Source organism: Cololabis saira, chromosome 9 (genome assembly GCF_033807715.1).
Source record: "Cololabis saira isolate AMF1-May2022 chromosome 9, fColSai1.1, whole genome shotgun sequence".
NCBI classification, from domain to species: domain Eukaryota; kingdom Metazoa; phylum Chordata; class Actinopteri; order Beloniformes; family Belonidae; genus Cololabis; species Cololabis saira.
The window spans coordinates 44,300,634-44,308,106 of record NC_084595.1 but is presented as its reverse complement, the minus strand read 5'-3'; the positions used below and the strand labels follow the sequence as shown (position 1 = coordinate 44,308,106).

The 7,473-nt window shown below is 40.5% G+C and overlaps 1 protein-coding gene across 1 annotated transcript in view; it reads left to right on the top strand.

The window, feature by feature from the left end:
- Positions 1-275: 275 nt before the first annotated feature.
- Positions 276-7,473, top strand: part of pdzd2 (PDZ domain containing 2) — a 97,530-nt gene continuing 90,332 nt past the window's right edge. Inside the window, exon 1 of the mRNA XM_061730287.1 lies at positions 276-597. The gene's annotated coding sequence lies outside the window, so the exon portion shown is untranslated. The remainder of the gene's footprint in view (positions 598-7,473) is intronic.

Genomic DNA, 7,473 nt, shown 5'->3' with positions numbered 1-7,473 from the left:
TCAAATATCTCAAAACTTTGTTTCTTTGATTGAAACATTTTTTTTTGATTGAAGTTAATTTTTTTATTGATAACATATTTTCTGATCGAAGCAATCTTTTTTTTTGATTGAATAATTAAGAAACAAATTAGGACCGAGGATCCGAGGCGGAGTCCCGCGGCCGGGGGGCCGTGAACGTCACGTGTGCGCGGTGCGTCCGCCCCCCGCCCCCCGCCTGCAGACGGGTGGGCGGGTGGAGGGGGCCAGCTCTCCAGCTCTTCATCCGGACCTGGGGGACTGGAAGCCAGGCGCGAGCGCGGTTCAAATCCCTGTCGTTTCTTTTGTTACTGCTTTGTGCTTTTATTTATTTATTTAGTCTTTCTTGCAAGCGGATAAGGAGCGCGCAGAGTTATGAAGCCAGCTTTTCCAAGCGGAGCCTGAACGCGTCTTTGCTCTACTTTATTCTGGCACACTTTAACTGAGGATGCTTTCATACATTGTGGATGTGTGATTGTGTAGAACTGGAGAACTACTTCACCGGATTTTCGAGTGCATCATCAGAGGAACCAGCAGGACTGGAGTTTGGGGGATTCGGAGCCGCTGGAAACCTCCCTGCAGGTTCGTTTGTCTTTAACCCCCTTAACTACTGTAATTACATTCAGGCCGTCTGGATTTATTTTGATTTTATGGCTGTAGAATTTTCAAAAGTGCAAAGAATCAGTGCTCCTGCCTTTTTTTTCTCCAAGATAACTTCAACTTTCAACATCTGGCAGTTATTCAATATTACCGTGTGTTTTGACTGAGTAATAACTGTTTGATTACCGTTTGAGACTGTTGGTCTGGAAAGCCTGAATTATGGTTCTGCGTTAAATCGACGGCGTAGCCTTACGGCGTAAGGTACGCGGCGACGCGCACCGTACGGAGCCGTAGGCTCTGCGTTGGTGTAACGCGGAACCATAAATCAGCCTAAAGAGTGTGCGCATGTTGGCTGTGGCTGCTGGATCTGACAGTTTCCTCTCAGACTGGGCTGGAAATGGGAGCAGAACGGTGTCTGAGCGGCTCGGTTCCGCTTCTGTTCACTCATCTGTGGACTTCTCTCTGAAAACGTGAACTGAAAAGTTTGTTTTCTTCTTCACCACTTTAGTTTAGCTTTTTTGAACTAGAATCACCTTCTTTCCTTGATTACAGCCCAACAATCAAACATGAATCCACTGATGAGCCGGAGCGTTTTCCCAGGGCCGGTTCTAACTTCTTGGGGGCCCAGGGTTGCCAACTCCCCCTGAAAAATAAATAAGGGACACCTCAACCCGATTGCCTTCACCTTTCCTGGTGTGGTACATTTTTTTAGCCCCTTTTTTTGTGAGTGAAACGATTTTTTTTAACTATTTGACTCGGACCTGAATTGAATTAGATGCATACTTTTGAATGCCATAAACACATGGAAAACAAATTATTATCCAGCAATTCACTTTAATACAAAATAACAAAATGAACTGAATAAAATAAGTATCTTTCTTAAACAGAAACCTGTCCTGCTTAACTTAAAATTGTATAAATTAATATAAAACAATAGAAAAAAAGCAGAACATCCATTCTGTAATAGTGCACATTTTTAGTGCAATAACAAAAGTGCAAACAGAAAGTCTGTAGAAAACTCAAACATATTTGTGCCTCAAAGGCCATGACTGTAGCTACAGTTGTAGTAAAACAGAAAAAAATAACTTGTGAACTCAACAGCTCAATGCCATTCTCCATTGGCATTTTATGACTATTTTTTGACTCTCACAGTAATACGGGACAAAGTGCGTCCCTTTTCAGCTCAATATGGGACGCAGACTTTAGTTTATAAATACGGGACAATTCCGTTTTTCAAGGGACGGATGGCAACTCTATGGGGGCCCGATGCAGGATTCTGTAAAAGTACATGACCTGCTGCAAGACTCTGCTGCGGTTTAAAAGGAACGTAGAATACATTTATCAATCTAAAGTTGAGTTTTCAAAATAAAGGTTAACATTAATGAGGTTAGTTGAGCTAGGACAAAAAAAGACCTTGTTTATTAGGGCCATTTAAGAAAAACAAAACTGCTGGTGTGGCCTTTGTTCCAAATATGTAACTAAATAATAGAATACACTTTTGATTTGATTTGATTTGAAGATTTTATTTTGAACATGCATGATAAAAAAAGAGTAAAAAAAAGTAAAAAAAAACAGAATACAAACACTATCGAGTCAACACTTATCCAGTCCTACCCCTGAATCTGCATTCAGGGTACAATGCTACATTCTTACATATAACAAGAGTTTCAATAAGCTTACTTATAAAACACCCATACCTAATTTAATAACTGTTCAATACAGTGATATAATACTCAATTATATGTATATATAAATATAGTCAAAATCAAACAAATCAAGGCAAACAAAAGAAAACAAACGCCCAGTATTTAGTTGTGCTACTACGTATGTATGTACTAATAGAAGTAATTATAATGTATTACATTATCATTACTTTACTATAATACTACAATATAATAGAGAACAATAGACAGTAATGGTATAACAATATAATTAGAGTAGATATATACATACAAATTACTATAAATCTATATATCGACATATCTACATATAACTATAAACTGTATAACTGTATAACTATATCAATTTTGACTTTATAAACCCAGAGATACGCGATTGAAAGCTGTTGGTGTGTAGGTGGCGGCTCAGACGTGCTGACGGAGGTGATTATTATTACGTTTATTGAACAGGGACAAATGTATCAAACATTATTTCATAAAAAGTACAAAACAGATGTCATACATACAGGTTTCTAGCCAGAGATAATTTGCAACCCCTGTCCCTGATTAGGCCTTTACTTAAAATTCGAAAGCAGAGTTAAAACAGTACAAAACCATTAAAATAGAAAACATGCAAAACAGAATAAACAGAATAAAGACAAGAAGCAAAAACACAAAAAAAGATAAGGACAGAAAACTAAAATAGTACAGTGGTACAGTATGTTAAAGTCAATGTTCACAAGCTTGTTTCAGTTTCAGCCATTGTTTTACTTGTTGCTAAAAACCTTGAGCTCTGTCAATATTTTGATTTCAGGTGGCTGTGTATTCCATAATTTGGTACCTATTACCGAGAAGGATGACTGTCCAAATGTTGTTCTGCGTTAGGGCTGAACGATTTTTGAAAATAATCTAATTGCGATTTTTTTCCTCAATATTGCGATTGTGATTTAATATGCGATTATTTTTTCAAGGTCCTGTTCTTATGTATTTTTCAACTACACAGGCAATAAATCAGTCTGTTTTATAATAAACAATGTCAGATTTATTTAAAGCACAGATTACTACAATAAAGAAAACAACCTCTTTAACACGTCTACACACGTCTGTACACACGAGTGTTATGGGTCGTTCTCTCTGAATCCAATCACACGACACCAAACGGGGTTAAACTTTAGCCAAAACGAGGTGTAGTTTAATAGAAAAACACAGAAAAACTCCCACAGGGAACAAAAAACCTTCCTCACAGGGAACTCAGAACTTCTTCACAAATAACTCAAAAATCACAGGGAGAAAAAAACCACCAGCAAACTAACAAACAAACCAACAAAGCTCAGAGTTAACAAAACCAACCAGCAATGAACAACTGGCAGACCCGCTGTTTAACTTCTCCTCCTGATGAGCTGACGGGCTGCAGGTTCAGGCTCACAGCGCGACTCAAGGCTGATTTATGGTTCCGCGTTACACCAACGCAGACGGCGTAGGGTACGCGGCGACGCGTGCACTACGCCGTAGGCTACGCCGTACCCTACGGCGTAGGCTCTGCGTCGATTTAGCGCAGAACCATAATTCAGGCTTCACAGCGCGACTCCACTGTCCACCGGCGCCCGGCTCGTGCTCGTCGCGGCGTGCAGCTCCTCGCCACGCCGACTCCGCGCTCATATATTTAATACATTTATAAAGCCCATATATTTAAAAATAAAAATAAATCCCCGCCTGGCTGAGCCCCAACGCTGAGGCCATGGCAGATAGGTAACGCAGCACCGCTCTGCTCACTCGCACATTACGTGAGCAGATCACGTGACTGGTCAAATCGCAGCCTTTGCGGTTAGAAAATCTTGTTTTATCACATCGCGATATTATCGCAAATGCAATTATCCCCACAGCCATCAGACTCTATAATAACCAACTGTAGCCACCCATGTGCAATAAACCTGTCTCTTTATAAGTGCAATAACCACTAAATACCTCAAGTATTTTTGAAAATATTTGTACATTTTTTTGTAAATATTATCCATTTTTTTTAGTGTTTACTATTTTTTTCTCTCTTGTACATACTCTTTTTCTACTTTTTTATATTGCTCTTTTTATTATTTAACTACTTATTGGTTATTTCTATTTTACATTTTTTGTACAAAGTGTGTGTGTGTTTTAGCTGCTGCACGACTGAATTTCTCCTCTGGGAGATAAATAAAGTCTTCTATTCTATTCTATTGTATTCTATTGTATTCTATTCTATTCTATTCTATTCTATTCTATTCTATTCTATTCTATTCTATTCTATTAATCGTTCAGCCCTATTAGTTGCTCCCCTAGTTCTAATTCCACTGTTTTGTTTGTTTACCAATTGGCAGAGTATTTCTGGGGCAAAGGTTATTCACACATTTGAAAATAAGTTTTAAAAATGAGAAGCTTACAAAACTGTCAAAACTTGATAGATTGTATTTTTTTGATTTTGGTTTCTGCTGTGATGGGTTTTCTTCACCCCAGTCCTCCCGGCCCGGCCCGGCATGTTGGAGAAGTTTCCTTGCTTCCACACACCTGGTTCAGATACACGGGCCCTTAGCACGCCGGTGCAGACCCCGGTGACAGGCGGATGGGGATCAGGTCATTGATCCTTGACTGGAACAGGAAAACCCCGGTTTAAGGTTTCATGAGACGCTTGTTCCCGGAGGGAAGAACTGCTAACTGTTACCACTAAACCGTCCCCTCGGGTCCAGGACGTGTGGAGGCGAGTGCTCCGTCTCCTCTTCAGTTAATCACGTCTTTGTTGCCGCTCCTCTCCCACTAATCCACATTTCTTGGTTAATCCTTTCATAATTCTCCTGAATGTAAATCCTCTCAGATTTAGCAGAAGTTCCGGGAGCTTGGAGAGAAACTTATTTCCAACTCCGACATGATTCAGCTTGGTTTCTCAGGCTTAAACTGACAAACCCGATGGGCTGTAAGGGGAGAAGCCTGCGGATACCTGCCAGGAAAGTCTGAGGGTTTCGGGGGGGCTCAGGCAAGATTCTGGGGGGGTTCCCTGTTTTATAAAACCAAAGTTCTGCAGAGCGTGAAGGTTTAAACCCTCCCCCCAGTGGTTTTCTGGAGGGTGCTTTGTTTTTACTTATATTTCATCTTTTTTTTTATCATAAACGGTGGCATCCACAATGATGTCAATCAAACAAACATTATACACATATTTTCACTTCCAAACCCCTCGGACCTAAGCATCCGATGAAAACAATTCATAATTAATAATAAGGAAAACAGAAAAAAAGATAATACAGTACAACAATAAAAAACAAACAAACAAACCAAAAAAAAGGACAAAATAAAACATAATTAAAGCTGCAAGCAGCGATGAACGGGCCCTCCACCTTTGTGCACGTTCAGGCTGCAGTGGAAGCTTGTATGACTTACATGTAGATTCTTCAGGCCTGGACATCAGATATCGACCAATCAGAAGAAGGGGCGGGGCTAATTCATGCCAATGAAGGTCAAGTACTCAAAACCGAGTCCGATGACACCACCCACGACTCTCTATGTCAAACCATTCAAAAGTTATTTCAGAAAGTAGGAACTATCACATATGGACCAATCAGATGAAGGGTGGGCGCGCTTTTTGGCGTCTAGCGTCGCCACGGTAACGTTTTTGACTGAGAAAAGTAATGCGCGTCGTCGCAGGATGGAGACGCACATTTTGATGTATAACACACCTGGGTGCACGTTACGGTTCGGGCCGTATTAACTGCCGAAGGAATGGCATAAATTGCGCCAAAATTACACGATTAATTGAAAATGGCCGACTTCCTGTTTGTTTCGGCCATGGCGCCAAGACACTTTTCTTTAAGTTGTGCCATGATACAGGTGTGTACCGATTTCCGTGCATGCACGTCAAACCGTATTGTGGGGCTTGAGGCACAAAGTTTTCTAGGGGGCGCTGTTGAGCCATTAGGCCACGCCCATTCATGCAAACCATTAAATATCACATTTTTCGCCAGGCCTGGCTTGGTGCAAAATTTGGTGACTTTTGGGGCACGTTTAGGGGGGCAAAAAGGCCCTCATTTTGTCGGAAGGAAAATAAAGAATAAAGAAAGAAGAATTCCTACAGATACAATAGGGCCTTCGCACTGTAAGTGCTCGGGCCCTAATAATATCAAAAACTGGACAAGGATAGCTGCAACAATGTAGTCCATATCAGTTTTAAATACATCTTTCAAGTTTGGCTTTAATGTGATCTGCTGCCGTATACCAAAATAAAATATTTAGTTGTTTTGCATTATGGATTTGGGCTGTAAATATTTCCAGATAGATAATATCAAGAAAAGTTAAATACCAATGGGAGATGTTAAGTGTGTGGTGGTTTCCATCTTACTGCAATTATCTGTTTTGCTGCTGTTAGGCCAGCAAGGAAAATTCAGTTTTGACATAGTGAAGCATTAATTGTGGATAAATTATTTAAAATAAGTGTTTGAGTGTTTGGAAGGTGCTTTTTAAAGTCTTTTTTCATGGCACATGGGCAGAACCTGCAGGCCCAGGAAGGGGCTGGACACGCCCACTTTATTTCAGTCCCAGCTGGGGTTGGTCAGATCGGCTGCCTAAGCGTATCCTAATTTAGTGTCGTAGTGGGGGGGGGGGCACTGCCTTTACTGGCAGTATGGGGACAGGAGGGGGGGGCATGCGGTGAGGGGTCAAAGGCCGGGCTTGAACCCGGACGGCCAGCGAGAGGACTATGGGGCGCCTGCTTATCGCCAGGGCTGGGGATCCATTCAAATGTCAAGATTTGATTCCGATTCTTAAGATTCAGAATCGATTATCAAGATTTGATTCGATTTGATTCTATTCCGATATCGATTTGGGTTAGTGTTATTCAAAAGTTTTTTCAGCTGTTGCATGAATGATATGACTGTAGTTCTGCAACATATTAATACTAGTATTATATTGAGATTCAACAGCAAGTATTGCAGCTAATGATGCTGTAAGGACCAATCAGCTCCCAGGTACTCCAACTCCAACAGATCCAGGGAGGAAACAGAGACGTATGAAATCGGTTTTATTTTTCCCATTTTTGAGAATTTGGTTTTTAGCATTTTATGCAAATGTAACCTGAAGACAAAGAACAATAGACAATTTATGCAATTATAACTGAAAACTTTCATGTTTTCCTACCTTTAAACATATTTAAAGGCAAAAACATGGCACTAGTTATGCTTGTGTC